General features: G+C 47.1%; 1 non-coding gene across 1 annotated transcript; it reads right to left on the reverse strand.

The window, feature by feature from the left end:
- Positions 1-234: 234 nt before the first annotated feature.
- On the reverse strand, positions 235-341 carry LOC132825612 (U6 spliceosomal RNA). The gene has a single exon (XR_009645795.1). It is a non-coding gene; the product is annotated as a U6 spliceosomal RNA (small nuclear RNA).
- Between the last annotated feature and the right edge of the window lie 10,716 nt (positions 342-11,057).

Raw genomic sequence — 11,057 nt, forward strand, 5'->3', positions numbered from 1 at the left:
AAAGAGGGGAAGCCAAAACTAACAGTAACATACTGACTGTAATACCAGCCAACACAGAGTCAGTCCCCTAAACTGAGGAGACTGAGTCTCCTATTTATTTTTATTTCTCTTTTTCAAAACTTTTTGTTGTTAATTTTTTTATTTTATTTATTTAACCCCCACACTACTGCCTAACTGTGGTAGTGCTTAGTTTTTCCCCCAGCACCCATGTTGTGTATGTGTGCGCATATGTGAAAAAATATGGAACGATTCACAAATTTGCGTGTCATCCTTGTGCAGGGGCCATGCTAATCTTCTCTGTATCGTTCCAATTTTAGTATATGTACTGCCAAAGCAAGCACAATCTCCTGTTTATTTATTTTTAACTGCGGTAGTGCTTATTTTTTCCCCAACACCCACAGTGTGTGTGTGCAGATGTGAGACACAGTGAGAGACACAAAGTGCACGAATCTTTATTCAATTTCCACCACCAGGAAGATACGAAAACACCCGAGTGGCCTGTGACAAGCAGTGCCCTTCACATCAAAGGGCAATGCTGTGTGATCAAACAGTGAAGGGGAGGGCAGGGACTAAATCAAAATAGAGTTGGAGGGGAAAATAATGCACTCCACTCCCTGCGGCACCCATCTCTCCCTGAACAACTCCAGGGTGTTGGTGGACACCGCGTGCTCCTTCTCCAAGGACACCCGGACTCTAACGTAACCGCGGAAGAGGGGCAGGCAGTCGGCCCTAACGACTCCCTCCCCGGCCCGCTGCCTGGACCTGTTTATGGCCAGTTTGGCCAGGCCCAGGAGCAGACCCACAAGGAGGTCTTCAGACCTACCCTCCCTCCTCCGCACTGGGTGCCCGAAGATCAGGAGCGTGGGACTGAAGTGCAACCAAAAACAGAGGAGAAGGTTTTTGAGAAAATCAAAGATGGAGCGCAAACGCCCACACCCAACATACACACGGTCCACGGACTCCACAGAACAAGAGTTGGGCTGGGAGTCCGTGAACCACCGCAATCTGCGGTTGCAGGGGACTGCTGCGTGCAGCACCCTCCACCCCAGATCCCCGAGAGAAAGGGGGAGGACTCCTGCGTAGAGGGCCCTCCACTGGGGATCCCCACCGCCCGGTGGCAAATGGGCATGCCAGGGCGTGTCCGGGCGGTGGATGAGGGAGAAGAGGTGGACGGTGTGCAGCAGCAGTCGATACAGGGCCCGCCTTTTTACCTCCTGAAAGGAAACAAAATTAAAATTCCGGTGGCGGCTCAGGTTGTGGGGCACAGGCTCCCGCGGGAAGTACGGGACCTTGGGGCCCATGTGAAATTCCATCTGGGCTGGGGTGAGCGCGGATGGGATCCCACCGCACACCTGAGCGTCCTCCAACTGGTGCACTACGTCGGGTCCGAGCACCGCTGTTTTAAGGCGTCGGATGGCAGTGGTCATGTACCGGACGTCTACCGCTGCCCTGCTCGCTATATCTTGCGGCAACGTCCAGCCCAGGCCCCCGGCACCCAGCATGTCCCCAACCCTGGTCACCCTCGCTGCCATGGCCCTCCCCTCCAACAGTCACTCGAACCCGCGAGCACGGAGGTGCGGATTCCTGAGCAACGGCTCCCTGACGACAGCCGCTATTCCTGCCGGAGGGTAGGCGCGACGCGATTCGACCATGTTCCAGACAGTGATCAGGTCCTGGTAAAAGACAGGCAGCACCTTGAGAGCGACCTCCAAACCGTCACGGTTGACGAACAGGAACTGCGTGTCGTAGTTGAGGTTACGCACCTGGCGGAAAAAATACGTCGCCAGGGCGCACCACCTAGGGGGAGGCTCGACGTAAAGGTATCGCCGCAAGTTCTGAAGGTGGAACGTCGCGACCTGGGTGCGGATGCACACCAGCGACTGACCACCCTCCTCAATAGGGAGACTCCGAACCTGCGCTGCGACCAGTGCATCTTTTTGTCCCAGAAGTCGACCAACGTTCTCTGGATGTCAGCGACAAAGCCAGGAGGAGGGACCCAAGTGACCAGCTGGTACCACAGCACGGCGGCCACCAGCTGGTGTATGACCAGCACTCGGCTCCTGTAAGATAGCACTCGGAGCAGTCCTGTCCAGCGGCCTAGGCGAGCCGAGACTTTGGCCTCCAGCTCCTGCCAGTTGGCCGGCCTGGATTCCTCGGCCGGGCTGAGGTAGACCCCCAGGTAGAGGAGATGGGTGGTACTCCAGCTGAACCCCCGAAACTCCTCCGGCAGGGAGTCCACCCGCCACGGACCCACCAGTAGCCCGCAACATTTGGCCCAGTTGATCCTGGCGGAAGACGCTGCCGAGTACACGGCCTGGCACTCGCGCATCCTCCCCAGGTCAGCCGGGTTGGTGAAAGTGAGGAGCACGTCGTCGGTGTAGGCCGAGAGGACCACCCCCGTGCCCGCGCCGCGCAGAACCAGCCCCGACAACCTCCTCCGCAAGAGGTGCAGGAAAAGCTCCACGCACAGGGAATACAGCTGGCCGGACAGGGGGCAGCCCTGACGCACTCCTCTCCCGAAGCGAAGGGGCGCCGTCAGGGACCCGTTAACTTTAACCAGACACTCTGCGGCGGCGTACAAAAGTCGGATCCGGGCGACGAACTGCGTCCCGAACCCGAATGCCCGCAGAGTCCCGAGCAGGTACTCGTGATCGACCCTGTCGAACGCCTTCTCCTGGTCGAGAGACAGGAAGGCGCTCGGCAGACCAGCCCGTCGACAGAAATGGATCAGGTCCCAGACCAGGTGGACGTTGCCGTGTATCCTCCGGCCCGGGACCGTGTAGGACTGGTCCGGGTGAATCATGTGGGCCAGCACGGAAGCCAGGCGAGAAGACAACACCCTGGCGAAGATTTTGTAGTCCGTGCTGAGGAGGGAGACCGAACGCCAGTTCTTCAAAGAATGAAGGTCCTCCTTCTTTGGCAGCAGGACGATGGCGCAGGGCGGTCAAGAAAGGGGCAGCTCTCTGGCATTTAGACACTCCCCCAGGACCAGTGCGTAGTTGTTCCCCAGGACGTCCCAGAACGCCCTGAAGAACTCCACAGTCAGCCCGTCCAGCCCCGGGGATTTGCCCCTCGAGAGCCGTTCGAGGACACCGGTCAGCTCCTCTAAGGTGACGGGAGCGTCGAGCCTTCCGGCATTCTCCGGGCCGTGCTGCGGCAGGTCCTCCCACAGAACTCTGCGAGCATCCTCGCTGGATGGATACGAAGTGAACAGAACCGTGTAATAGGTTCGGACCCTGATAACCTCCAGATCCGAGACGAGGGGCCTGTCGTCGGCCAGCAGCACAAAGAGCTGCTGACGGGTGCCACATCTTTTTTCCAGCGAGTAGAAGAAGGGGGAGCCGCGGCCCAGGTCCTGGAGGAGCTGGATCTACGACCTCACGCATGCGCCCTGAGCCCCGACGAGCTGCAGGTCCCGGAGCGCGGCCTTCTTCTCTTCATACACCCCGCGCAGGGCCGGGTCCGTGTCGGGCTGACCGAGGCGTGATTCCCGGTCGAGCATCTCCCTCTCCAACTCCCAGATCCTGGATTTCCGCCTCTTTGTTGACCCCCTCGCATACTCCTGACAGAAGACACGGATGTGAGCCTTGCCCACGTCCCACCATAGCCTCAGGGAGGGGAAGCTTCCCCGCTTCCTTCTCCAGCCGGCCCAGAAACGACGAAACGAATCCTGGAACCGCTTGTCCTCCAGCAGCAGGTTGTTAAAGTGCCAGTACACGGAGCCGAGCCTGGAGCCGAACGGAAGGAGTTCCGCCCACACCAGGTGATGGTCCGTGCACGACACCTGCCATGTGGAGGCCTTTGGAAAACAGGAGGCGTACGCCCACGAAACGTACGGGCGGTCAATTCTGGACGCTCCGACTCCAGGCCTCATGAAGTCCTGGAGTTGAGATGACTGACCCTCCAACAACCACAATCATCTTCCTCTGCGCCAGGTATGACTCTAATCACTGGAGAGTTTGTCCCCTGACTCATTGATCCCAGTTATGAAGGGCTGTCATCCTCAACTCACTTCAGGAATTCAGCTCTTTTGTCCATGTTTGGACCAAGGCTGTAATGATATCAGGAGCTGAGTGGCCCTGGTGGAATCTACACTGAGCATCAGTGAGCTGGTTATTGCTGAGGAAGTGCTGTTTGATAGCACTGTTGATGATACCTTCCATCACTTTACAGTGATGGCTCAGTTGGCTGGATGGCTGGCTTGCAATGTACAGTGATACCAACAGAAGCTCAAGTCTCACACCCTGCTGAGGTCACCACCTTCTTAACCTTGCACCTCAACCTGAGCAGTGGTGACCCTTGAGTTAGACCACCACTAGTTCTCTCTCTCTCTCTCTCTCTCTTTCTCTCTCTGATGAGAGAGCAGCCCCATGCACTTTCAGGACTGGGGCAACTTCTACCTTGATCTAGGGCTGTGGCATAATATGCTGGTTGATCAGACAGTAATTATCATCTCTCCCAAGAAGAAAGCTGTGTAATCTGTACTTTGTGAATATATTGTCATTCCATCACTCTGTAAAACCATAACTGATTAAAAGATTCAGCTGGGGCAGCTGGTTTTAAAGTCATCAACTTCTTGCTTATAAATACTGAATCTTAAACCTCTCTATCATACCTCACCTGACGATGGAGGTGTGCTCCAAAAGTCTGCCATTTCAACTAAGCCAGTTAGACCAAAACCTGGTGTTATTTGGGTTTTGACCTGATAAAAACCTTGCCTGTCTTTTGAGTAAATCTCTGGCAAGTGCATGTTCAGTCTCATGAACAATTCTTAAATCAGCTTTCTAATTTGAAAACAAAATTACTGCAAACTTCCGTTGGGTAAAGGAAAAGTGATTCTGCGAGAAAGAACATGGAGAGAGAACTCAAAACTCAGAATCTGAGGAAACTGAATTGACGTGGAATTATAGCAAGATGTTAGAAAGCTTCACTATTGGGATTTTTAAAAACATTCCTCTTGTGTTTATCACACACCAGGCTGAATACAATTATGACTCAAAACTTGTTCTCTCTCCACAGATGCTGCTAGGCCTGTTGAGTTTTGCCAGCAATTTCTGTTCATTAATAAAAAGAACACAGTCTTTGTCAGCTCCCTCTTTGCTGGGTCAATTTGCCTTCCTGTTACCCTCTGATTTTCACTGGGGGACACTGCATGGTCTTGGTGCAGCCCTGGTCTTTGAGAGGACTTGGCTTTTGGACTGTAACATGACAGCATGGTGAAGGCAGCCTGGATTAGCTGGCTGACTGTCAGAAACTAGGGGCTTTTGGTGGGGTATGGCTAGGAGGGCAAACGTTGTCAGTCTGAGAGAAGGCAATCTGTGTTCATGGTACATGAAACTACTACCATTGCCCAGACCTCAAGAATCCACTGGATTCCACAAGGACAGTGGAATTGCTGTGACAGCCTGAAAGCTTTTCTTGTCCAGAACCACAGCTTTGTCTTTCATCCTTATCTGCATCTTGAGCCACTCAGCTACATTAAAACTGTCGCTAAAAACAATAACCTCTGTCTGCACACCCTGCTGAGTATTTACAGCTTTTCTCCTCTTATTCTGTGTCAATGGTTAATGCTCCAAGCACCATTTCCCTGGTGTCTATCAGCCTCCTGCTGTCCGGCATTGCTCTGCTGCCTGTCAAATGGTTCTCTCTTCCTATTTGCCCATCAAATTGAAGGTCATTTTTACCTTTTATCTTTGACATAACTTCATGAGATGCCAGGAATTACAAGTGTTGTTGCTTTTGTTAGCATTATTTCTCGATAATGTTTTTATTTGGTTCCATGGTCTAACTTTACCCATGTTACTGTTATTGTGTGACGATTTTCGAAGTCTTTACATGGATCAGATTTTGTGTTAAACTGTGTTGCTTCCCTGCTATCGCTATACCGAAAATAGATTGTAATTGATTACAGAATGCCGAGTAGACTGAAATATGTCATAATTAATTGTGAAGTACCGGTTAAATTGTAATGCACTGTAATTATCTGCAATGTACTGAGTAGACTGTAATGCATTGTAATGTAATAATTGTAGTGTACTGGGTGGGTTGTATATTGTAATTAATTGTAAGTATTGGGCAGATTGTAATAAATTGTAATTAACTGTAGAGTCATGGGTAGATTGGAACATATTGTAATTAATTGTTGAGTACTTAGTTAGTTTTTAATAATCGAGTATGATTAAATGTAGAGTACAAGGTAGTTTGCAATAAATTATAATTACCTGTAGAGTACCAGGTAGATTGCAATGTATTATGACGACTGTAACTGGAGATGAGCAGGTAGATTACTGTGTATTATAACTGCTGTAACTGTACAGCACCAGCTAGGTTACTGTGTATTATAACTGACTGTAAAGTACCAGGAAGATTACAATTAGTTATAAGTAACTGTAGAGTATTTTTAAAAATAATATATTGTAATTAAATGTGGTGTGTGTTGCAGATTGCAACAGATCATAATTAGCCGTAGAGTACCAAATAACTTGTAACGCATTGTAATTAATATAAAATGCTGGGTAGACTGCAGCTTATTCCAGAGAAAGTGTATTCCTGTTAGGGTGAAAGGGAAGGCTGGTAGGTATAGGGAATGCTGGATGACTAAAGAAATTGAGGGTTTGGTTAAGAAAAAGAAGGAAGCATATGTAAGGTATAGACAGGATAGATCGAGTGAAACCTTAGAAGAGTATAAAGGAATTAGGAGTATACTTAAGAGGTAAATCAGGAGGGCGAAAAGGAGACATGAGATATCTTTTGCAAATAGAGTTAAGGAGAGTTAAGGGTTTTTACAAATACATTAAGGACAAAAGGATAGCCAGGGAGAAAATATGGCCCCTCAAAGATCAGCAAGGTGGCCTTTGTGTGGAGCCACAGAAAATGCAGGAAATGCTAAACGAGTATTTTACATCAGTATTTACTGTGGAAAAGGCTACGGAAGATATAGACTGTAGGGAAATAGATGGTGACATCTTGCAAAATGTCCATATTACAGAGGAGGAAGTGCTGGATGTTTTGAAATGCATAAAGGTGAATAAATCCCTTGGACCTGATCAGGTATACCCTAGACTTCTGTGGGAAGCTAGGGAAGTGAATGCTGGACCTCTTGCTGAGATATTTGTATCATCGACTGTCACAGGTGAGGTGCCAGAAGACTGGAGGTTGGCTAATGTGGTGTCACTCTTAAAGAAGGGTTGTAAGGACAAGCCAGGGAACAATAGACCAGTGAGCCTGACGTCGGTGGTGGGCAAGTTGTTGGAGGGAATCCTGAGGGACAGGATATACATGTATTTGGAAAGGCAAGGACTGATTAGGGATAGTCAACATGGCTTTGTGCATGGGAAATCATGTCTCACAAACTTGACTGAGTTTTTTGAAGAAGTAACAAAGAGGATTGATGAGGGCAGAGCAGTAGATGTGATCTATATGGATTTCAGTAAGGCCTTGGACAAAGTTCCCCATGGGAGATTGATTAGCAAGGTTAGACCTCACAGAATAAAGGGAGAACTAGCTATTTGTATCCAGAACTGACTCAAAGGTGGAAGGCAGAGGGTGGTGGTGGAGGGTTGTTTTTCAGACTGGAGGCCTGTGACCAGTGGAGTGCCACAAGAATCAGTGCTGGGTCCTTTACTTTTTGTCATTTATATAAATGATTTGGATGCGAGCATATGAGGTACAGTTAGTAAGTTTGCAGATGACACCAAAATTGGAGGTGTGGTGGACAGCAAAGAGGGTTACCTCAGATTACTACAGGATCTTGACCAGATGGGCTAATGGGCCGAGAACTGGCAGATAGACTTTAATTCAGATAAATGCGAGGTGCTGCATTTTGGGAAAGCAAATCTTAGCAGGACTTATGCAGTTAATGGTAAGGTCCTAGGGAGTGTTGCTGAACAAAGAGACCTTGGAGTGCAGGTTCATAGCTCCTTGAAAGTGGAGTCGCAGGTAGATAGGATAGTGAAGAAGGTGTTTGGTATGCTTTCTTTTATTGGTCAGAGTATTGAGTACAGGAATTGGGAGGTCATGTTGCGGCTGAACAGGATATTGGTGAGGCCACTGTTGGAATATTGTGTGCAATTCTGGTGTCCTTCCTACTGGAAAGTTGTTGTGAAACTTGAAATGGTTCAGAAAAGATTTACAAGGGTGTTGCTATGGTTGGAGGATTTGAGATATAGAGAGAGGCTGAACAGGCTGGGGCTGTTTTCCCTAGAGCGTTGGAGGCTGAGGGGTGACCTTGTGGAGGTTTACAAAATTATGAGGGGCATCGATAGGATAAATAGACAAAGTCTTTTTTCCTGGGGTGGGGGAGTCCAGAATTCGAGGACATAGGTTTAAGGTGAGAGGGGAAAGATATAAAAGGGACCTAAGGGGCAACTTTTTCACGCAGAGGGTGGTACGTGTATGGAATGAGCTGCCGAAGAAAGTGTTGAAGGCTGATACACTTGCAATATTTAAAAGACATTTGGATGGATATATGACTAGGAAGGGTTTGGAGGGATACAGGCTAAGTGCTGGCAGGTGGGACGAGATTGGGTTGGGATATCTGGTCAGCATGGACGAGTTGGACCGAAGGGTCTGTTTCTATGCTGTACATCTCTATGACTCTTATATTATAATTAATTGTAGGTTACCAGTAGATTGTGGTATATTGTATTTGTAGAATACCAGGTAAATTGCAATCGTTTGTGACTAGCTGTAGAATAACTGTAGAGTGACTAACTGGTAGATTGTCGTGCTCCAGAGAGATTGTAACAGATGGTAATCACGGTAGAGTACTGAAGAGATTTTAATAGATTGTAATTAATTGCACAGTCCTGGGTAGCTAATCTAAAAATCAATCATAACTATCAGCTTCTGTTCCAGCTAGCATTTGTATCCTTAAACTAAAACAAAAAAACTGCACAGTGCTTGGTGCTACAGTCATAATATTATACATCAATCATGTCAATCCTGACCTTTAGAATAGCAAAGACACACTGTGCAACATTTTGGTACACATATTGGAGATATAATAATCAGTTAATCCTAAACTTTGGCCTTTAACAAAAGAACTTGGCAAAATATAATTACATAAAGTATACCACAACTCAAATGCAAGTTAAAAAATGGTACTTCTATGTGGAAAATACTAAATTAGAACAGTTTTATATGATCTAACACAAATGTAATGAACAGAGGTCAATATAGGGCTAAAGAACCAAAGAAAAGAAAGCAAGAACAGGGGACAGAGTTGGATGATGAGCCACGGTCATGGCATCTATTTTCTATGTTCTACATCTTGTCCGATTAGAGACTGGCAGCTAATCCTCACAAGCAAATGTGATGCTGCCATTGAAACTCAGGATAGGCTGGAGATTGGAACTGGTGATTAGGGAAAAGTATCTGACTTCTACTTGGCTTCTCTTTCAAGATTAGCAATGTATAATTGTTCTACCGCTGTGACTGTCACATGGGATCGTGATATTGTGACAATACAGGTCGTTTTGCTATAATGTTCATTTCGTCAATGCAAATTTGCTATGACACAATTGATGAATTGGGGACACTGTTTCCAAAGTGCCAACTTTCAAAATGTGTATTGGCTATAATGCAATTACATTGTCAACACTTTAAGCACTGTTTCCAAAGAGTGATTTTTCGATAATGCAGGATTGCACAAGAACACAACATCACGTAATAGAAGAACTGACTGTAATGGAAGTTGTAGTACAAGCAATACTGTGGCTGGATTTGGGAGATAAATGGGTAAATATTGCAGATACCTTTTGATATAGGGTCAAACCTGACTTGGTTACTAAACATGAGAGGTGTAATTATGGGACATGTCAAGACTTTTGTTCTGTCATAGACTGATAGATAGAATAGCACTGGTACTCATCTAACCTAATGATGATATAAACTATCTCATTTACATGTTCACATTAATCCTTTACACTATATCTCTCCCCAAGTCTCTGAGCCTATCCATTATATCACATCTTACTGTTAAATAGTTGAAAAATGTGGTGCTGGAAAAGGCAGCATCCAAAGCGCAGTAGAGGGACTTTGGGCTAGCCACGTTAGATTAGATTACCTACAGTATGGAAACAGGCCCTTCAGCCCAGCAAGTTCACACTGACCCTCTGAAGAGTAACATACCCAGACCCATTCCCCTACCCCATATTTACCCCTAATTAATGCACCTAACACTATGGGCAATTTAGCATGGCCAATTCACCTGACCTGCACATCTTTGAGACTGTGGGAGGAAACCAGAGCACCCAGAGAAAACCCACGCAGACATGGGGAGAATGTGCAAACTCCACACAGACAGTTGCCCGAGGCTGAAATTGAACCCGGGACCCTGGTTCAATTCATTCACTTACGACATCTGGATATCGCTGTCTTGGTCAGCATTCATTGTCCATCTTTAGCTGCTCTTTACAAGATGATAATAAGGTATACAAAACAACAAGAGGTTACATCCACAGCCTTCATCTTAACAGCAGCTTTCACACAATCAGAGTATTCTGGAGACGAGGTACAATAGTTACTTAGCAATGCTGGGCTAATGTCAATGATCTTTTGTACAGTCCGCGCACCTCCTTTTGCCTCATCATTAGCTTTTACTCATTGAGTTGGTTATATGAACAAACCTGTCAGACTTAGAGAATTTGTTCAAGTACTTAGAGTCATCGAGTCATCGACATATCCAGCACAGAAACAGACATTTGATCCAACTTGTCTATCCTGACCAGCTATCCTAACCTAATCAAGTCCCTTTTCTCAGCACTTGGCCCATTTTCCTCTCAACCAGTCGTATTCATATGCCCAACCAGATGCCTTTTATGTTGTAATTGTACAACATTGTCAAATTTTGGGCCATTGTCAAAGTAATGAGGTCCAGAATCTCATGTGTACTAAAAACATCTTTCAACAATGCAATAACTACTTCAGAGGTATAATTTAACATGGAACATAGCACATAGAACATTATAGTGCAGTACAGGCCCTTTGGCCTCGATATTGCACCACCCTGTGGAACCAATCTGAAGTCCACCTAACCTACACTATTCCATTCTCGT

The sequence above is a fragment of the Hemiscyllium ocellatum genome, chromosome 20, assembly GCF_020745735.1.
Source record: "Hemiscyllium ocellatum isolate sHemOce1 chromosome 20, sHemOce1.pat.X.cur, whole genome shotgun sequence".
Taxonomy (NCBI): Eukaryota; Metazoa; Chordata; class Chondrichthyes; order Orectolobiformes; family Hemiscylliidae; genus Hemiscyllium; species Hemiscyllium ocellatum.